The sequence below is a fragment of the Mus musculus genome, chromosome 8, assembly GCF_000001635.26.
Source record: "Mus musculus strain C57BL/6J chromosome 8, GRCm38.p6 C57BL/6J".
NCBI classification, from domain to species: domain Eukaryota; kingdom Metazoa; phylum Chordata; class Mammalia; order Rodentia; family Muridae; genus Mus; species Mus musculus.
The window spans coordinates 108394399-108416995 of record NC_000074.6 but is presented as its reverse complement, the minus strand read 5'-3'; the positions used below and the strand labels follow the sequence as shown (position 1 = coordinate 108416995).

The following is a 22597-nucleotide window of genomic DNA, read 5'->3' as shown; positions in this document are numbered from 1 at the left end:
ATCGCCACAAAAATTAGACTCAGGGACTTTGGGACATTTCACCACAGAAACAACACAAAACAAGAGAGAGTAGAGAAACATTCAAGAAGCTCACACCCACTTCTAACCCACACAACCCGCACGCACACAGCGACACCTGCTTCGGAAACACCCACACATGCAGACACCTCCGTACACACCTCTTTCTGGCTAAAACAAATAACACTGTCAACCCCACCCCAATGACAAAACACATCTTCGGTGCTGTCAAATTGCTTTCACAGACTTTAATGAGTTGAGCATCTGGAGACAGAATCTTAGTTGTCACTGATGTCTGAGACTTCTATCTTTTTCCACTGTGGGAAATCAGAGACAATGGGGACCAGGGACTACCTTCCGTCGTGCAGGGAGGTTTCCAGAGTTGCCTGGTCTAGTGTCTATGACTCACAGAGAGACAAATTAATTGTCAAACTTCTTCCCAGCTTCCCTATGTGTCCAGTTGTGTGGCTATGCATTTCCAGGGGCCCCTCAGTTTTAGCTGTGTGATGAGGTGAGTTAAACAGGCAGCCTTCAGCTTCATTTAACATCTCCTGACCCTAGGAGCCAAGAACATGCAGAGAATATAGCCCATGGTAGCAAGATGGAAGAGTCTCTTCGTCTTCTATTTTGGGTGTGACCTGCAAGAGTTTTAGGGAGTCAGGACTGGACATAACATGGAGCCCATGTTTACTGCTTCTCACCCAGAAGCCAAGCCACTACAAGGACATCTTAGAAGTTGATGGAAAGCCAGTAGAAGTATAGGTCCTGCAGAGAAAGGGTATAGAAGATGATCCACGATCAAAGAAGAAAATGAAGCAGTGTATGATGAAACACTTCTGTGCCTCAGGCCATGCCTCTGAATGACTCTTTGGTTTAGGAATTTACAAGGGAGGCTGTGCAAACTTTCTTCTCTGACATGACTACAATGCACGATTTCCCTACGAAATGCAATAAAAGGCTAACTGAAAGGAGCGGCCTAATCTTTTTGACTACTTACATGTTTTATAAACGCTGGACTCTGGTGACTTGAATTAGCTACTGGAAGATGTCGTGCTGAAAGATAAGCCGTCTGTCCCAGCACAGGAGACCCCTGGGACCTGCACAAGGTGGGTTCTACAGTGTGTGTGCTCTAGGGATAGTGTGTACCCAGGTATGGGCTCCTGCACACGGGCCAGAGCCTTCAGTCCCGCAGCTGGTCCCTCAGATTCACATCTCACAGCAGAGGCAAGGGGAACAGGGAGTAGAGAAAGCAAGGCAGCCAACAGAGCATGTAAGCGGGTGGGTCATTTCTTAACAAATGACATGTTTGAAACATTTCCCTTTGGTGTCTGCAGGGGATTGGTGACAGAAGCCATGGAGCCTATAAAATGGCGTTGTATCCACACATAAACTACATTCGTCCTCCTATACACTAGTTTTGATCACCTCTAGCCAGCTTGCAATGCCCAGTACAATGCAGGGTTGTGTAAATGGATGTCAATAAGATGCCACACTGTATTCTTTAGGAGATAATCTGCACATTCACAGAGATGCAATTGGTTTTGAATTGCATTTTATATCTGTATTTGGTTGGGTTCTAGAACCTCGTGGAATCCATGGACACAACCCGAGAATATAGAAGGCCACCATAAACATGCACATACATACACAAACATAGGAATTATATAAATTATACCTTTGGAATTTGCTATGGGAAAATAATGAACCTTTATACTTATGTCTTAACTTTATTAATGACCAGTTCATGGCTAGCCTTGCTCATTGTCTCTACCAACTCATTTTACCTATTACTTTGAAGCCTATCCTGGATACCTCACTTCACCATGCATCTTTAAGTGATACTGACATCTTAAGAACATAATCTTGGGGCTGGGTATTTAGATCTGCTAGAAAGTGTTTAGTCCACACAAGGCTCTGGGTTTGATTCCAGTCACTGTATAAACCAAACATGGTGGTCCATGCCTCTAATCTCAGCACTAAGGTGGTCAAGGCAGGAGAATCAACCAGAATCATCCTTTGCTGCTTAGTGATTCTGAGGCCAGCAGGGGCTACCACGACCATAAGATCCTGCCTTAAAAACACTCACAACCATAAATCCATTATCACACCCGAAACCTTTCTGTAATGTCATCTTCTCAGAATTCTCACTTCTTTCATGGTTCCATAAATGTATTATTTTTGAGATTAAATGAAGATACAGTAAGGCTCATACATGGTAACATGTGGACAAATGTTTCAAGCCTCTTGAACCAAAGGGGGTTGCTTCTGATTTATATTTTTGTCCTTGGAAGTTTTTTGTTGTTATCAGATGCACTGGTTCGTGAATCTGACTGCATTTCATCATAGCACAGAACCCAGTGGTATTAGCCATGACCAGTTCATGGCTAGTCTTAGTGTCCCTTTCCCTTTTCATCACTGTGACCAAATACTTGAGAAGAAGCAACTTAAAGGGGGGAAGGATCTGTTTTGGCTCAAGTAAGGCATAGTGGCCAGTCAGGTAGCCCAGTCTAGCAATGATGACTAGAGTATAGGGCAGCCATTTATGTCCCCTGAGCAGCAAGAAAGCAGATCTCCAAGGTCCAAAGTGGGTTTGCATCTCACAATGGAATGTCACAGTTTGAATGTAAAATATCCCCCCAACAGACTCATGCATTTGGACATTTGGCCCCCAGCTGGTGGCCCTGTTTTGGGAATTTGTGGGACCTTTTGGACAGAAAAGGTACTGAGCCAGCAAACACTGGGCCAAGTGGGCTGAACCGGAGAACTAACAGGAAAGCTCCACATCAGACCAGAGTGGGTTCCTGATCCTTGGAGACACGGCCAGCTGAGTGTCAAGTTTCAGACTGAGAACAATCACAGGCCTCCATGACTTCACTTGTGTGAAACTAAGGGCAAAACTAAACTCTTTCTCCCCTCCAGCTGCTTCGTGCTACGTTCTTTGGTAACTACAACAACCAAAGCTCCATCCCTGCTACTGTAAAGATGCATTGAGGCTTGGTGTGATGGTTTGTATATGCTAGGCCCAGGGAGTGGCTCTATTAGAAGGGGTGGCCCTGTTGGAGTAGGTGTGGTCTTGTTGGAGTAGGTGTGTCACTCTGGGTGTAGGCTTTAAGACCCTCAACCTAGCTGCCTGGAAGCCAGTCTTCCACTAGTAGCCTTCAGATGAAGATGTAGAACTCTTAGCTCCTTCTGCACCATGCTTGCCTGGATGCTGCCATGCTCTCACCTTGATAATAATGGACGGAACCTCTGAACCTGTAAGCCAGCCCCAAGTAAATGTTGTCCTTTATAAGACTTGCCCTGGCCATGGTGTCTGCTCACAACAGTAAAACCCTAAGAAAGACATTTGGTCTGCTCTCCTTTTTGGGAAGACTCGGTCGTTGATGGCACTGTGATTCTCTTTTAGGAAGTTTATACTTTGTTGGCTCCTTTTTCCTGGTGTGAATAATCACTGATGGGCTACCCTTAGACCCATTCATTGTTTAGGTCTTACAAAACAGTCAGGCTTCATTTAATCCCAGTATCCTCTTCTTTCCCCCTTCCTTTTTCTTCTCCACTCTCTGCCCACCCTGCCCCCAAATAAAGGCTGTTGTTAGATGCTCTGACCAGAGATCTGCAGTTTGAAATCCTAGACTAGCAAGCTCACTGACTTGCAACTCTTCAGCATTGTGGAAAGTTCTTTTTTTTTCTTCTTTCATTTCTTTTTTTTTAATTATTATTAGATATTTTCTTTATATACATTTCAAATGCTATCCCGAAAGTTCCCTGTACCCTCCCCCTGCCTTGCTCCCCTACCCACCAACTGCCACTTCTTGGCCCTGGCATTCCCCTGTACTGGGGCATATAAAGTTTGCAATACCAAGGGGCCTCTCTTCCCAGCGATAGCCAACTAGGCCATCTTCTGCTAGAGACACGAGCTCAGGGGGGGGGGGGGGAGGTCCTGGTTAGTTCATATTGTTGTTTCACCTATATGGTTGCAGACCCCTTCAGCTCCTTAGGTGCTTTCTCTAGCTTCTCCATTGGGGGCCCCGTGTTCCATCTTACAGATGACTGTGAGCATCCACTTCTGTATTTGCCAGGCACTGGCATAGCCTCATATGAGACAGCTATACCAGGGTCCCTTCAGCAAAATCTTGCTGCCATATGCAATAGTGTCTGGGTTTGGTGGCTGATTATGGGATGGATCCCCAGGTGGAGTAGTCTCTGGATAGTCCATCCTTTCCTCTTAGCTCCAAACTTTGTCTCTGTAACTCCTTCCATGGGTATTTTGTTCCCTATTCTAAGGAGGAATGAAGTATCCACCCGTTGGTCTTCTCTCTTCTCGATTTTCTTGTGTTTTGCAAATTGTATCTTGGGTGTTTAAGTTTCTGGGCTAATGACTTTAATTTCATTTCGATTTTTATGGAAGGAAAGGAACCCTTTAAAATAATTTATTAAGTCATTTGAAATTGATGCTGGGTCATGTGGGCTCCCTAATGTGTGCCATGAGAGCAGCGGTGACTTGTGTCCCTCACGTGGACACAAGTCAATGCAGCAGGCATGGCCATCACAGAAGAGGTAAAGCCACTGAAAGGCTGATGTGATGCGGAGGCTGGAGAGGTTGATGAGATGTGGAGGCTGGAGAGGTTGATGAGATGTGAAGGCTGGAGAGGCTGATGTGATGTGGAGGCTGGAGAGGCTGATAAGATGTGGAGGCTGGAGAGGTGATGATGTGCTTCCTCAGCAACTGGGTGCATCTAAATGAGGGGTGGTGACAGCTCAGAGGGTACAGAACTTGACATTCATCCTTCTGTTTAGGGGCCAGTTTCTTGTTCTTAGTAACTATAAAACTGGTGGTAATGGTGTTGGGGACATTGTTCTGTGATCTACTATATAGAATATACAGTTACTTTCATTATCTTTGTGTATGTGTGTCTATGCACATCAGCATATGTGGACAGATATCAAGCCTTTCTGGATCTGGGGTTATAGGTAATGGTGAACTGCCTGATAAGGGACTGGGAAGTGAACTCTGGTTTTTGGAAAGAGATGTATGAGCTCTAACTGCTGAGCCATCTCTCTCATCACCAGAGTTCTTACTTCTTGCTCTGTCATGCTCTGAAACTTGTAGAACAATAGAAGATTCCCAGATCTTACCACTGTCACACGTTTGCTTATTGCCTAATATACTAAATGTTCTCCTTATTTTAATCTTGTTCCTCTACCTACATTCTTCATGTAGTGACTAAAGCACGGAAATTATACTTATCAGTCATTCTAGTTTCTTCTTTGATGCTGTGATAAAACACCATGATCAATAGCAACGTGGAGAAGGAAGGGTTCATTGAGATCATAGTCCATCCTTGAGGGAAGCCCAAGCAGGAGCTTGAAGTAAAAACTATGAAGGAACTCTGTTTACTGGGTCACTGTCAGCATCCCTCACAGGCTAAGGACCAGCCAGCTGTTCTAGCTGAAGACCACCTGCTCCAGAAATGGTACTGCCTACAGTGGGCTGGGCCCTCCGACATCAGTTAAGATAATCAAGACAATCCCTTACAGACAAGTCCAAAGTCCAACCTATTAAAGACAATTACTCAACTAAGACTCTTTAAAAAAAAAAAGGTGATTCTAGGCTATGTAAAGTTGACAGTTAATGCTAACTAGGTCAGAAGGTATCAAGACTTATTATGAAATAAGAATAAGTATAATGGTTTGACAGCTAGGTAGAACAGACAACTCAACCATCATAACAAAACTGAGAGCCCAGAAATGTAGATTGTTGTGTACTTAGATGCTTGTTTTATAACACAATGGGACTAATAGTCAATGGCCAAGATGAACACAGAATGAGGAGTGACATTCAGCATTTTTAAAAACACAACTTGTGAAGGAAATATAATGTTCCCAAACCGGTATGAACAATACAACACAACTAGACACATAAAGGAAAGAGCAAGGAATTAAAATATGTGAAGATTTTAATTTAAATAAGAGTTGGATATTGTAACTTTAATGTTTTCAAAACCCATTTTTAAAGGTGGTTCTTAAATGCTTTAAACTCCCTTTTAGTCCACCACCCACCAGAGGTAGTGGAAAAGAAAGGATACAGGGGAAGTGGACCTGTTTAGAAAGGTTCTTTGGAGCAACACTCATCTATGTTGTCTGGAAATCGGCAGTTCAGTTCACAGGTTAGCAGCTACAGCTGGATCCATTTGCAAACACGTCACATATACACCAGCAGTCCAGTTCAGGGGAGTCAGGATAGCAAACAGGAATCAGCAGCAGTAGCCTACCCAGCACTCAGCCTCGGCACTATTCATCAGGAGGGACCAGAGGAAGGCCAGGAGAAGTTCACTGTGCCTCTCTCAGGGAAGACAAGAGACCCACAAACGTTGCACAGCTAGATCTATAAGCAAGCCAAGCTCAGCCTCCACCACTGTCCACCAAGTCCTATTTATATCCCTCCAAACATCACATATCCTCCATGGGTCTAGCCTTGGCACATGCATCTGTCTCAGCTGACATCGCTCTGCCAATCAGCCCAAGTCTGAGGAAATAGCAAGAAACTGTAGTATATCACGAGAAGTTTTTTGGGCACTTTTCTTTCCATGGAGTCCCCACAAATGCAATATAAGGTATACCAATACATGCTTGTCATTAGCCAAGATTCCTTCATCATGTGTCCTTTCATGTGCTTGCTTTAGCAGAACATCCTCTGTCCTGTGTCTGCTTCAGCTAAATGTTCCTTCACGACTCTGCCTTAGTCTTTCACCCGTGTCCACTTCAGCGGAATGTTCCTTCCTGTTTTTACCCAGGAAAACACCATCCAACTGAGTTTCCGAAGAACCCTTAAGTTTCCATTTAAGGATATAGCCACAAACATTTCTCTGAATTAGATGTATTTAAGATTTAAAAAAAAAAACAGAATTTAATGTAAAACAAAACAATAACAAAACAACCCCTCCCCCCCAAAAAAAAACTTGGTAGAAGAGATGAATTGCTAAAGTGAACATCCTTGGGCAACTTTGAATGTACCCAGGCAGCAAACTGAAACCATCAGTGCCAATGCTGAGGGAAGCAGATGCAGGGATCTCTCGGCTGATATATGTTTGAATACCTAGGAAACCCAAGCAAGAGATGCTAAGGAAATGCTGGTCAGATCCATGAGAGAATTCAGGAAGGATAAACACACAGAAATCAATAGCTCCACTCTTGACGAGCAGTAAGTACCCAGAGACGAGAATAGGAAAAAAGGACAGCAAAGATCAGAGGGACAAATCATAAAAACAAAAACAAAACAAACAAACAAACAACAAAACAACTTGTAGGAACAAATTTAATATATAAGAGGGAGGTGGAGCCTATTTGTACACCCTGTGACAACCATGGCACTTTCAATGAGGTCTGAGCTTCAACCTGGGGCTCAGGGCTCCTTCCTTCAAGGTCTTCATTCCATCCCTCTCAACAGTGCTTGCCTTCAGCCCTAGAAACAGCGGCTGTGCTTGGCATTTGGTACGTCCGTGTTCTTCACCGCTCTCTGTAACCCTCTCAGTAGTAGCTCAGGATCGTTTACTAATTATTAAGTCTTCTATAAAATTTCCCTGTTTAAATTGGAGGCTTGGTTTCTGATTTGGAGCAGATTGATGAGTGTAGACCAGCGTGAGTAAAACTAGGAAGAGGTAAATTTTCTCAGATAGGAATGCTTCGTCTTACGAAATAGCTGCTCTTCTTTTTTTTTTTTTTTTTTTTTTTTTTTGCTGCTCTTCTTACAAGGCATATATATCTATTTTTTTCCCATGCAATTCTAATTATAATTCCAATGGTCGTTCTTTCTCTTTTGAAAATGGATAAAACTACCTTCAGTTGTAATGGAAGGGTAATTACACGTGAACGGCAAATACGAGCATGAAAAATAAGAAATATGACGGAGGATATAGCTTGCCAAATATAAAGTCATAGTAATCCAATCTAAGTGGTATTGGCAGGGAGATAGGCGAGATCAGAACAGAATGGGAAATCCAGGAAAATATACTAGGATACATTAGGATCTCATATATGAGAAAGAATTCCATTTCACAGGGCAGAGGTGGTTTATTTAACAAATCGTGCTGGCAGAAATGATAGCCAGCTAGAGTAGGGTTGGCACGCTGATCCTGTCGAGTAAAGATCTGAGGCTCTGAGGACTTAAGAGTTTCTACAGCTGCGACTGAGTTCTGCCATGTCAGAGGACGACCACAAAGCATGTGCCATTGAGTGGGTGTGGTGGCATGCCAATAAAACTTTATTTGTAATGGCTGATCTGGGGACCAGCATTTATCAATGCTTGGCCTGAGTAAAATAAAACTAGTTCCCTTGCCTGATCTCCGTCAAAATACAAGTTCCAGATGAAGCAGTGACTTAAATGTAAAATAAAACCCACACAAATCTCTTAAGAGAAAAACCCAGCGGACTAAGGTAGAGTCATGCCAAGAAGGGTATCTGTCACCATCCAGCCTGAAAAAGCAGAAGCAACAGGACAAAAGGGCATCCGCGTGACTTCCCAAAGGAGGAAAACTTTTATCAGGAAGACTGTAAAGGTAACAATATTTGCTCCACATATGGTAGATGGCTCTTCAAAAGCTCTTTCCATTGTTAAGACAGGGACAGAAATACCACTGAAAGCGGGAAAGACCATGAAGTTTAGTTAAAATGCAATTTGCACTGTGGGAGTTTTTGAACAAGAGCATTGACAGGTGCTGCATTTAGAGTCTCGGGCTGTAGTGTGCATCTTGGGTTGTGAAGGTCAGGTCACTCGTGGAACCAGGGAAGGCAGCCAAAGGCCTCTGCACGCTCTCGGGGGGGCGGGGGGGGGGAAGACTTAGGAAACAGTCAGTCAATGCAGGTTGACGTTTCCTGAGACTCTATACCCTGCTCCCAGGTCCTATGGGCCTGACCACTCTTGAGCTGACTCTCCCATCCTTTCTTTAAGGTTTGGAATGGAGGACACCTCTAATCTTTGATGCACACAGATGGGCATCTCTGGGCATTTGCACCCAAGAGCCGCCCCTGACCAGGGTGAGCCCTAAGAAAATAAAACATTCTCTCAGCTTGCCTGGATACCTCTGTGAGGCACAGAGTTTCAGGGAGAACTAACACTGCCCACCACTATCCCCACACCCCCATCCTCAGTTCCTTGTGACCATGCTCCCCTTTACTGGCTCTGCCACACAGGGACCAGTGAGGTCTCCACAAAGACAAATATGACAAGCTGTCATATTGACCCATATTAGTTCAAGTCTATTGTTGTTCTAGGTTCCAAGGAAGAGGAAGCAAAAAGCTATATCTTAGCCTAATGATGCAGGGCTCAGGATGGCGTTGGGGACACCGATGATCACAGCACAGGAAGAGTACAAACCTGTAGCCCGCGTTATGTGTGTAGTGTGGACATGCAGTGAGCCATCCCTGCCCAGTTCTCGAGGTCAGGGATAGGAGGGGGTTTAGAGTAGGATGCGAGTCACTTCCCACCTGGGAAGCTAAGAGTTTTCATGTACTGAGAGCAGCTAGAGTAAGGCAGTAACTCAGCTCTCTTCTGACTAGTGGGTTTCAAACTCTGTCCACCCACCTGGCAGCGGCAATAGCAGCCGGAGTGACAGGAGAAAGACACACTGTTGTTCACCTCTTCACGCAGGGTTTAGGAAGCCCGAGGCAAAAAAGCTGCAGAGCAACGCTAGGGCTGGAGCCTGCTAAGGCAGGCTCCATGGCTCTGTGCAGACAGTCTCGGCTTTTTTCAAGTGTAAAATAAAAAACATCCCGGACAGGAGGGATCTCCAGAGAAAAAAACGAAAGAACGCACACAGATGTGAGCTGCAGGGAGAGGCAGCAGGGCTGACATTTACTGAAAAGGGAAGAGAATAGCATCGCCGCAGAGGGACCCAGGCATCAGGCAACAGAGTTCCGTGTGGCTTATCTTTGCAGAGGCCTCACCGCTGCCTGTAATCCCTGGTGGTGGAGCCAGCAAAGGGAAGCGCGTCACAAGGAACTGGGGGGTAGTGGTGGGCAGTGTTAGCTCCCTTGAAACCCTGTGCCTCGCAGAGGCATCCAGGCAAGTTGAGAGAATGTATTATTTTCCATCGCTGAGCCTGTGTCTGGTTTCCAGGGAGATGGAGACAATGGGCGCCACTTGCCAAAGGTCCTTAGAAAACAGCAGAGGCTTGTAAGGTCCACAAGCACACACTGCGCAGGCGCACCAGGTGACCTCCGGCCTTCTAGCAGCAAGTCGTCGCCGCATTCGGGGTAGGCTCTAAGGCCATTCTGGGTCCTTTCGGTGGAGGTTGCTTTGCCCCAGTGCCTCCCAAGCAAGACTTCTATCTGTGCAGTTTGGGAAGGTAAACAAAGATTATTTTGAATCACATTCTGACAATTCATCTGAAGATGTAAGCCCAGAGGGCAGAGGTGACAAACAGGTGAATTCAGTCATAGTTGTGGTCCCCTAGGCCAGAGATGGGTAAACTAACGCTTGAACACCAAATGTGACCTGTGGCCTGTTTCTGTAAATAAAGAAGTATTGGAACACAGACATGCCAATATATTTACAATACAGGGGTGTTTTCTGGCTTCAAGAGCAGCCAGACTTGAGTGAGAATCCACAGAAGGCTTAGGTTTGAGTCAGAAACAATCACTTTCTGATCCCTCAGAGACAGCTTTGCCAGCTGCGATTCTGGGTGACGACCTGGATTTATTTAGCATGTCATGAGCGGGGTCAGGGACTCCATTCTTTTAAAAAGATGCTTTCAGGCATTAATGATGCAAGCAGGATTTGAGGTGATTTATTTTTCTTGTAAAAAAAAAACGTATGTGTATATGAGAGCATCAGCATGTATATCTAGGCACAAGGTACCTTGTACATACCTGGTACCTGAGAGGCCAGAAGATGGCATCAGGTTTCCTAGAACTGCAGTTACAGGTAGATCCAAGCTACCTGATATGATTGCTAGGAACCAAACCTAGATCCCAAACAAAACCACACCAAGCCAGTAGACACCAGCTCTCAGCCCCATGATTATCACAAGCCTGAAGTCAGTCACAATCAAAGAAAGCAAGCCCAGGGCACTCTTGCTTTGTCGGCTTCATGTGCCCCTACAGGCCTTACAGCATACACCAGAGGACCAGAACACCCAGTTTTTGGACAGCCCCAAAGCTAAACAATTGCAGCATGTGTGGTTCTCCGTTCTGCCTCTCCTCCTGGGGTCTTCAGGGTGTCCGATGCCACTGTTTGCCAGGCCAGAAGGGGCAAGTGGAGTCTGAGATGAACATTGTGGCTCCATATCTTCTGCTTTCTTCCTCTCAGGGTGTCCAGACCACTGGACACCGGAGAGAGGTGGGTGGATGGGTGGGGTTTCTCCGAGAATCTTAGTGTTATGGTTCTTTTAGGTAAAGGCTTTCTCTGATGATCTTTAATAAAGCAGCTCTCGGAGACGACCTTAGCTTGTTCACATTTCTTGGGGTGGGTTTGAATGCATATCCTTTATCCAGGGTTATTTGGTTTGGGAGTGAGAATATCCAGGATGGGCAAACGCCATTGGTTGAACGCTAAGGCACTGCGACGCCTCATTAGAATGAAGAGGCATTTGTTGCAGGTGCTGGGTACGTGATTGACCACCTGTGGCCACCTGGTTCAGGGTCGCCTGGTTAAGTGCTCCAAGGCAGGCATGGAAACAGGGAAGGAGCTGGTTCCACTCCTGCCAGTCTCAAGTTCCGGAGTTTCAACATGCTCTATCTTGCGACTTCCATGCCAGTTCCTCTTGTGGCAAGGTCGACGCGCCCCACAGATGTGGACGTTTATTATCCTTGACCCCTGATATCCATTAAGTACCATGCGTCTGTTATTCTCCCATTTCCTTCAGGTCCTGTGGGTTGGGGCTGACTCCAGGCATCACGTGACACAAGCCTAAGCCAATCAGAATATTTCATCTCTCCTCAGCCATCCTACTTGGTTCAGATTTCCTCCCAGGACCCCACAGGCCTCCATGGTACTTTTGCTGAGAGAATCTTTGTTTGTTATTATGTGTGTGCACACACTTGGCACATGCATGGCTGGAGATCGGAGAATAACCTCCAGGGGTTCATTTTCTCCTTTCACCCTAGGGGTAGCACTCACATCACCAGGTTTGAGGGCAAGCTCCCCTACTCACTGAACCATCTCCCCAACTCCTCTTTCTTGTCTTGTGGAGAGTTCAGTGAAAGGAAGGGAGGACACAGGCTGCTGTACCTTAGAGTCCCTGTGAGAAAGGAAGTAAGAAGGAGCAGGCAACTGCAAGTGACAAGGGAGAAGAGGAAACGGGTGACCTTGCTGGAGCCCCTAATCAAATGCTACACTTGACCTGGTCAGGGACCATGTGGCTTTTCAGTTACATGAGCCTTTGCCTCTGCCACACAAGGTTAAGACCTGGTTCCACTTGACTGTATCAGAGCAGCTCAGTCAACCCAGTGGAAGCTTTCTTGGAGCCACCTGTAGGCAGGAACACACTTCAGCGTGCCCTCAGAAGAAAGCAGGAGTTGGGGCGCTGCCTACCACCCTTGACCACTGAGCCAAGGGTTTCTACCCATCTGCAGCCAACTTATGCCATACAGTCACTCAGATTCTAGAAGAAAGGTGCTAGGGAAATTACTCAGGAATCAAGTTACCTGCTGCTGGCTAAGCAACTACAGTACTTAAAGAACCCAACTATGGCCGGGCAGTGGTGGCACATTCCTTTAATCCTAGCACTCGGGAGGCAGAGGCAGGTGGATTTCTGAGTTCGAGGCCAGCCTGGTCTACAAAGTGAGTTCCAGGACAGCCAGGGCTATACAGAGAAACCCTGTCTCAAAAAACCAAAACCAAACCAAACCAAAACCCAACTATGGGTAGAATGGGCAAGGCAGAACTAAAGCTGTGAACATTTCCTTTATCTGTGTTCTTCTCTGTTCTCCTCAATGCTAGAGTAACCAATCCCATTAATCTCGCTCCCATTCCCTCCTCTCTCTCCTTCTCTCTTTCCCTCTCTCCTCTCCCTTTCCCCATTTCCCCAAACAGCATTTACCCAGCAACTAGACAGGACGGTTCTTATCATATGGTCCATAGTAACCAGGCTCACCAGCTCATAGGTCAAATTTATCTGGATCTGAATTTCAGGTCCACCTATATGAATATAACTAAGAAATTTAAATTCTCTGAACCCTGGCTTGCACCTAAAAAATGCCTCATTGAGTTGTCATAAGGAGAGACTATGTCTGAATACAAAAGTAATATTATTTATTTTTCCATATAGGGTTTCTCTGTAGCCTTGGCTGTCCTAGAACTTGCTCTGTAAATCAGGCTGGCCTCAAACTCACTCACAGAGAGCCACCTGCTTCTGTCTCCCAAGTACCCAGCAATAAAAAATATTATTACAAATTATAATATCAAAATATCAATATTGCTTACAGCTTTCAGAAGTATTTTCATAGTCATGAGGATTCCTTAAGATGGACTTAGGGTAGCCATTCTGTGACATACAGGGTTTAAAAATCCAGTTCTTGGGGGTTGTCATCATCACTGGCTCCTGATAGAATGGATGTGACCAGTCTTGGGCATTTCCATTCCTCCTCACAGTACAGACCATGATGCTATATAAGCTAGGCTGCCTTGGGGTGCTCCTAACTGTAACGTGTGAGACACGTGTGCCAAGGACAGAGGTCCTGAAGGTAGAACTCATTACTCTTGAGTGGGGTGCCCAGAGGACTCGTGCCAGGTGAGAATCAGATTCTTATCCTCACTCTGCAAAGCCTACCCCGACTCCCACCACTGCACGGTGAGACCGATTAACATCGTGAGTAAATAGCAAATAATGCTCAGCTTGGAGGCAAATAAGAAATTAGACTTCTGATAAGAGACAAAGGGTGATGTCGAACACTTCAGGATGTAAGATTTTATCTTGGAAAATGAAAAAAAAAATCATTGCTTTTACTCCTCAGGTCTCTGGGAAGAATTATTTAAAGGGCATTTCCATAACTTCAAAGCTCTACAATTAGTTTCTAGAAAGCCCGTGGAAATACCTCATCTTTGAGACGATCTTTTCACACATCTCCACCCTCCCCCAAGAGTCTTCTCGAACTGAAAAATATTTTCTTTTAGATTAAAAAGGAAAATAAAAATCTAATTGGACAGACACGCCCCTCGTGAGGGTCAACAGAGTTTTCAAAACGTGGCAATAGGTTTTTAGGCTCACGGACAGTGAAAATGTAATCTTTATAAATAACGTGCATGGAAACACACAACAAATGCCCATGTATGTGCGTTATGATCCGGATCCTTGGTGGAAACACGAGAAACTTTCATATACCAGACATCACTTATGACAGCCCCGTCTTCCACATAAAAGGTCATCTCCCAGTAGAAGAATGGCTTCCAGAGTTAAAGGGCTTCCGACTATAAGTGCTCGGCCAAGCTGGAGACAAGGGAGTAAGAAACGGAGATGTCAGATTTCAAATGCAGGGCACACCCATGGCATGATCTGACACGGAGCTAGCAGGAAGCAGGAGAGAAACCTCTCTTTTAGAGATGATCGGGTACAGGATGGGATCAGCAGCACACGGCGCACTTTAGAAAGAATGGGGGCAGTGAGCTTTCCTGTCTTATGCTGTGACAAAATGTGCGCTATGGAAACAGGAAGTGGCAGCAAAATGGTCCGGCGGGGCTTCCTGGATGTTTGAGGGGCTATGTGTGTTCAAGTCTATGGAGGGCTGTTACCTGGCTCGCAAGGCTTTTAAAGTCAGGATGATGCATTTAGGTAGAAGGGACAGTTAAAAAGAAAATGGCTGGAGAAGAGCAATGGCATATTGGGATGGATCAGCCTCCAAGGAAGTATGTTAACCCCCAGATATAGACGCTACCATATGTTAGACACTTAATATATATATATGCCAAAGCAAGGAATTCGCGCTGCTGCCCTGGTCTCAGAAAATGCTCACAAGATGCTTTTGAAACACGCTGTTTCCAGGAACCCTGTGATGACCGTAGATAAGAAGTCAACGGCTGGAGTCAAAGGGAGGGTTTTTCTGAGCAAGCCTGCCACTAAGGCTGAGCATCTCTGCCTGCTCTTCCCCACCCCCACCCCACCCCCCCACACCTCTCTGATCTTCTCCCTCTCTGTCAGCTCCTTTCTTGCCTCTGGAACAGAGAACTTTCGGGTTGTTATTAAGCACCGATGCGGTCTGAATTCTCACTTAGAAAGCCCCAGCGATGAGCCTCCAACCTGATGTACCAACCTGGGAAAGAGCATTTTCTTCCCTTCAGGACATAGTTACATGTAGTTAGGTTTTTTTTCCCCCTTCACAAGGCAGATGCTCAAAGCAAAGAGTGTGAAGTAGCAGGGATTTGGGCACTGTGTACAACTCCCCCTAGGGTATCCCTGGGGATGAAGCCTTTGCATCGCAGTGACAGAAAACCTGGCTGTAAGGACGGTGACCATGGCATCTTAGGGATTTTCTCTTTCTGTGAGTGTATGTACGTTCCATCTCTCTCTTCTCTTTACTCCCAGAATCCCTCTCTCCTTCCCCTCCCTCTCTCATATACATCTCTCCCACACAAAGATTTACATGCACAAGCTGTACATGAGGGTGACTTTTGCAAGCACACACACAGCGGTGACATACTCTATTTCCTATCTCTGTCGCTATGCCCAGGATATTTTAAAGTAAGCCATGGGAACCACCCCACTGCCTCCTATGGTATAAATAAAGTTTTATTGAACATAGACATGCACATTCATTTCTGTATCCTCTTTGGCTGTTTTCGTCCTATAACTGGTCACATTATGGTGGTCACAGCACAGATAATAGAGGCCATAAAGTTTTAAAGCTTTGTCCCCTGGCCCTCGATGAAAAAAACGTTTGCTGGCTCCTGTTCTAAAGTAGCATTCTATATCTAGAAAATACATTTGCTTGTTTTAACTGTTGAGAGGACATTCGCCCCTCCCCCATTTAAAACGTGACTTACAGGGCTAGGGAGACCGTTCAGTTAGTAATGCAACAGCCATGGGCGCATGAGGATATGAGTTCATCCCCAGAACCCACATAAAAGACTGAGTGTGGTGGCCACCCCCTGAACACCAGCACTAGGGAGGTGTTGAAATAGGTGGACCCCAGGTGCTCTTTGGTTAACTACCCTAGCATACTCAGCGAGTTTGGGCCCAGTGAAAGGCCCTGTCTCAAGTAGATGGAGCATGAGGAACAACTCCCGAGGTTGACCTCTTGCCTCTACACACATTTGCATACATGTGCTTATACACTTGCACACTTAGACTCAAGGAGCCTGACCATAAGAAGAGTGACCCTTCACCAGAATACCCATGGATGTCCTGTCTCCACGTAGACACTCTTATTGGAAGGAAACAATTGTTTGTAGGGAACCCCATCCCCTTCTATTGAAAATATCCTCTCTTAACATTTTGTTTTGTTTTGTTTTGTTTCTGACACAGGGCTTCTCTGTGTAGCCCTGGCTGTCCTGGCTGGCCTCAAACTCAGAAATCTGCCTGCCTCTGCCTCCCTAAGTGCTGGGATTAAAGGCATGTGCTACCACGCCCGGCCTCTCCCAACATCTTAAATCAAATTATGTTTTAAATTCTTAAGCTCTTAAATCAAAATATGATTTCTCCCCTAATGCTCTCTTTCCCTTGTGAGAGAAAATATTCCTCTCTATAAAGGAATGCAAGTCGGTGGGGACATGGGCATATTTCACGGTAGTCCCTTGCATCGCTGGATTAAAGACTCTCCTACTCCCTCCATCTCTCTCTCAGATGGGTGCTGCCAGACACCCTGTTTCCTCTGTTGCTTTTAGTGGTAGCCAAAGCTCTGGGGATGTCGGGTCCCAGCTACAGAGATACTAGCCGTATCATGTGCGGGCCCCCATTGCTCTGACAGCTTATCAGAGAAGGACTAATGTGTGTGTTGGGGGAAAATGTTCTTCCAGGGGGAAGAAAAGTAGAGGCATACGTCCCTTTCAAAGTTCCAGGCGTGGGGCAGCACCATGGTCCTGTCATGGCCATGTGTAGCCTCTGCGGATGGGGATGCGGGCCTCTGTGCAGGTGGGGGAAGGCTGAAGACTGAACTGGGGAGAGTTCATTCCTGAGATCGGCATATCTTGAATTAACCACTCAACGAATCATAAAACGGGATTGTCAGATTCATTATGGGAAAAGCCAGGCTGGAAATAATGCTTTAAGTATGTGTTATGGCTGCTGGGGATACAACTAGTATTAGTGGCTTAAGGGGCTCAGGAAACTTCTGTGAGACCACAACAAAGGAACAGCAAGTGTTTCCTCAGAACAATGGAGGCCGGGCCCTCTCCCCTGCATCAGTGAAAGGAGATCTTTCCTATTATTTTAAAATTTGCTACTCCAAACACCCCCATCTCCCCATGGTGCCCATGTCAGAGCTGAAGAGGAGCTCCCCCCCCCTCAAAAAAAATCAGGGCTCAATGGAGTCTCTCATTCTGTGGTAATGAGCTCCAATTTAACAGGATCATTATTTCTGACATTAAAGTTCTGAGAATAGTCACATGCCCAGAAGCAATTTTTTTTTTTAAACCAGCTAATCCCAGAAATAAGAAACTGCCATGAGGGATGGTGAGTCAGGGGCTAAAAAAAAAAAAATGCTTTAAGATAAGAATCCTGCCATGGATGAACTGGACACGAGCAAAGCCCACATAAGGCATGGAGCACCTGGAGATGCTCCCTGGAGGTGCTCCAGGCTGAGACATCTCCTTGGCCAGGGCCGTTAGGGTTCTACGGTGACCACCCAGCAAGTAACCAGAACCTTGCCTCAGTGTTAGATGGATTCTGGACTTGAGGCCTTTCTGTGTCAGTTGTACCAAAAAAAAAAAAAAAAAAAAAAAAACGTTACTTGAGACTAATTTACAAAAAAATGCCCCGCGTCTTCGTTTGGCTTATGTGCAGAGTAGCATAAATAGTGCTCGCTAGTAGGTGTGAATCACGGGAGTGGGAGGTGGGAAACAGGGCCTTTAGCACGCCCAAGAGGAAAAGGAAACACCCAGGATGCTTGAAGGGAACATCTCACGGCTGTAGCTGAGCTTCAGGCTGAGGGTGTGTCCGGCTCCAACAAGAGCGTTTCGGAAAACCATAGGAAAACTCTTGAGAGATGAGATTAATAATAATAAAAAAAATAAAATAAAATCCACATATGGCAAAAGCACACATATAAAGTAGTGGCATTTAAATCCAGGGAGAAGTACAGATATGTCCATGGTAACCAAATAGAACCCAAAAGATGGCAACATGGGATACTGGGAACAGAGCTATTATGGTTTGTGCCTGGAATGTCCTCAAAGGATTTCTGTGTCGACGATTCAGTTTTCGGAAGGTGGGGCTGTCGAGTCGGGTGAAACCATTAGAGGGTGGAGTGTAGCTGGAGGGTGGAAATCATGGAATCGTGTCTCGGGAGAGGATATTTTGCGCCTGGCTTCCCTTACCTCCATGTTTCCTGGCTACCAAGAGATGAGTGGCTTTGCTCCAGCATTTGGATAAAACGATAGACAAAGGGATAATGGACCTCTGAAACCATGGGTCAAAAGAAACCTTTTAACTCTGTTAAGTTATCTCAAGTATTTGGCCACAGTGTCAGAATGATGATAAAGAAGAAAATTGTATAGGAAAAAAAAAAAATCATAGGAACTATAATCTGGCTCAGCTGGGCCAAATGCTGCTCTAAAGAAAATAAAAATATCATGATCAGGAGAGGGAAGGATTTTATGTACCTATTTGTGGGGAGATGAGAGAAAGGGGGGGCATTTACTATATTTGGAAGCCCACAGATAATGGCTGACAGTGAAAAAAACAAGGAACAACACTTGGAAGATAATATTTAGAAATGCATATAGGGCAAAATTCCATGAAATCGGTTAAAATAATTGAAAGTTTTACTTCTAGGGATTGGGCACCAAGCAGAATACTCTGGGAGCTGCTCTACCTTGGCACTAAGGCTGTTGCCATTGTTTGAATTTAAGGGTCAAATGGACAAACAACATTGAAAATTCAACGTCCACTAGGAAGCTGATTGCCTCCCATCCACCAAAGTGATCGCAGTTCCTCAGTGTGTTCGAGTGACACCCAACACTGTTTTCAGTTCCGGCTTTCTCTGCCTTCTCCTTAATGAAGTTCGGAGGGGGCTGGGTCCCAAGTGCTTTAAGTAGTGCAGCATCAGCAGAAGGAGGCACACAAATGTGATAGAGGTGATGACGTTCTATGAGCAACATGTCTGGTATCAATCCCAGGCAACGCCGAGGTGTGAGCCAAGTGCTCAGTCCACTTAGATGGGCTCAACATCACTTCTGCCTACCCAGATGGGCCCACGCTCCAGCACACTTCAAGGATCCCATATTGTATCACTCCACGTTTGGATTTTCCTTGAGGCTCTACATACCTACATTAAACTTTGAAGTTTACCTTGCTTACTGGACACAAAAATTATTTCAGGGTATATAGACATTGGGCCATGAAGGCTACTTCTGAGGACCCCTGTGTATTTTTTTTTTTAATATCAAAAAGGTTCTATTATTCTCCTCATGTCATTTCATGGTCTTCTACCACATGGACTTTAAAAATAGACTTTACTGCATAGGTTTTTCTTTTCCTCTCTCCAATCCAAGCTTTCTGCTCCTTCATTGAATCAGCATGTCACTTGTCAAAACATTCCTGTACTAACTATGCCTGTAATCACGGGTCGCATTTCACCATTCTGATACCACCATTCGTGGTCCTTCCTCTTCCTTCTCACGAGCTTTATACTCTGTGCTTCCAACCTGGCCCGATGTTCACATGCCAGTCCCTCTGAGACCAAAGTTATGGTCTTGGGTGTGAAGCTGTGATGAGCAAATGCCCAAAGAGCTTAACACTCATTGACATTTTAGAGCAACCAGAGAGCAAACCTAGCTTCTCCATGCCCATGCTCTCCATCACGGGACTCTTCTCATGCTCTCTGCTATTTCCCAGTTCTAATTACTTAGAGTCAATAATATTAGAACTCACTTGGGACTCAGTCTTCCCCAAGACACATATGCATGAAGACACTTAGTCTAGGGGACCACCACAGTATCAAATGAGCCAAAGGGATAATGAAGGAATGTGCTACAAAATGCTTAATTAAGAGTGAGAACCATTCAGTGTTCCCACTGATGCCCTATTCAGTATTTCTTCAGACACAGAGGGACACAGACATGCCTGTCATGGTACAGACAAACACTGATGAAATAATAAACGCCATGTGATAAATACCTTTCTAGAGATTAGACTGATAGTGGGATTTTCATGGTCTCAGAGCAAACCAAGTTTTGGATCTGTTAGATAGCATTTCCATACTTCCATGAGCTAATCATGAGGCCAACCATGTACATTCATTTATCTTAGATCACGAACATATTCACCTACTTAATAGATTAGTAAGCCAAGACTCAGGAAGGTAAACAAAATAGCCTTAGTTTTCTTAAAGCTAATGGTTGATTAGGCCAGGACTTGAACCTTGATCTGATCCCAAATCATGATCAAACTCACTAGTGCAGTGACACTTGATAAGAGGTGACGTCACACCACAGAAGACACTTGGTGATGTCTGGAGATATTTTCCTAGTTGCCACACCTGAGGAGAGACGAGCTACTGACATCTTATAGAAGTTGTTCCTGATAAATATTCCACAATCCCACCACAGAGTCACATGACCCCAAATACCCAATGGGGTCAAGGTTGAGAGCCCTTATACCCAACTATCCTGATATTTTTTTAAATAAAGTTTCCAGTGACTTGTTCAAGACTTACCCCTAGGACTGACACATAGTAGGTTTTCAACAGTTCTATGAATGGATTCTTTTTCTGAAATTTGAGCAGCCCTTATAATGCTACATGAAGGGCGCCAGTTGCTTTTCTTTGTTAGCTGATTATGTGATGAATACTTCAAAAAGAGCTGCAGAGTTAGACTTTCCTACAGGTGCTCAGAAAAGGACTTTGATGTGCAAAGCTTCCTAAGATACTGTGGAAAGTCCCACTTGCAAATTCTGGTTACCCATTCTCCTGAGTCCAATAAGAGAAAACTTCTATGGACTCACTCACCTCCACACCAAGGGCCCCACGGGAACTTTGCTTTTAACAAGGTTTAGAAGAAAACAATGTTAAGACATTCCTCTCTTTCTCTCTCTCTCTCTCTCTCTCTCTCTCTCTCTCTCTCTCTCTCTCTCTCTCTCTCTCCCTCCCCTACTCATCACCCAAAATAAAATAAATAGCACAGAGACTCAGAGGGATGTAGTCACTCTTTCAAGGGTGGCACAGTGGCTTAGAGACCTAAGGGGGAAGACAGGGAGAAAGAAAGTTGAGAAGATGCAGGACTCTCTATCAGGCAGGCCATGGTGGGTATCTTGCTTCATTCCTCTTTCATTTGTGTGGTGGGTCTAGGCTTATAGGGAGGAGAGGATGAAATAGGTCAAATCCATGATGACTAATAATGAGTTCATTTATGTATGGCTCCCATGGTGCAGGCTTTCCCAGTAGGCCTAAAGGGAAGGGGGTGTCTGATTTACCTTCTGAACCTCCCTTCCCAGCGTTATGGTTATCAAAAGGAAACTAAAATATTTGCTGTTAAACAAGAAAATTCTTTTATTATCATTCATTCCCTCAGTACATACCAAGTGCCAAGGTACATTACCCACCTTCTTTGTCACGGCCAGGTCGAACGAATTCTCTGTGGCAGGTGAGGGACATGCAAGACACTTCTGCAACTGTTGTGATTCAGATCTGAAATACCTCCTGAAGACTCTAGTGACATGGCACTGGCTGGGATTTGGAGGAGCTAATAAATCAGCCAGATTAGAAGGCACAAGAGGAAGTGAGGGCAAGCACGTGTATGTGGGGAGGGGCAGGCATCTGGAAGAGACTTCTGGCCCCAGTGAAGAAAACAGATCCTGGGGTGGGGGTGGGGGTGGAGGGTCAAGAAGAAACCAGAGAACACACAGATTTAACTTCATGGCTCAGTAAGTGATGGTGTAACTTGGGCCAGGATAATCAGTCACGGTGAGGATGGGAGAAAGGGCTGGATTCAGGATGCACTTGCAGATAAAGCTAGGAGGTCCAGGAATGGATGGAGGAATGAGGGTCCTTATCTTGAGCAAATGGACCTTGGTAGCATTTACTGAACTAAAGACGGGGAGAGAACATCTGAGGTGGGGCTGCCGTGTCAGCGCTAAGTTTAAGATGCCTGCCAGAGGCTAAAGTTAAGAGCCTGGAATTCAGGGTGGGGTGATCATTTTGGGGCCTTCAGAAAACCAATGGAATTGATTTTATTATTAATTTATTTATTGAACCAGGTTCTCTAGATATGGTAGTTGCTGTGCTAGAACTCATTAGTAGGTAGACTAGGCTGGCCTCAAACTCATAGACACCCATCTATGTCTACCTCCTGAGTGCTGGGATTAAAGGGTGTGCAATTGCTCCCAGATCCAATCAGTGGAAGCTAAATGTACAAGTTTAGATTTGTTCTTCTGGGAGAGAGGAATAGAGAGAGAGAGATCTTTTTCAGGGGACCCAGGAGAAAGCACAGCTGGCC

The 22597-nt window shown here is 45.2% G+C and overlaps 1 protein-coding gene across 1 annotated transcript in view; it reads right to left on the bottom strand.

Annotated features, from left to right (window-relative positions):
- Zfhx3 (zinc finger homeobox 3) overlaps positions 1-22597 on the bottom strand; it is a 682326-nt gene that overhangs the window by 544641 nt on the left and 115088 nt on the right. The gene's annotated exons all lie outside the window — the stretch shown is intronic.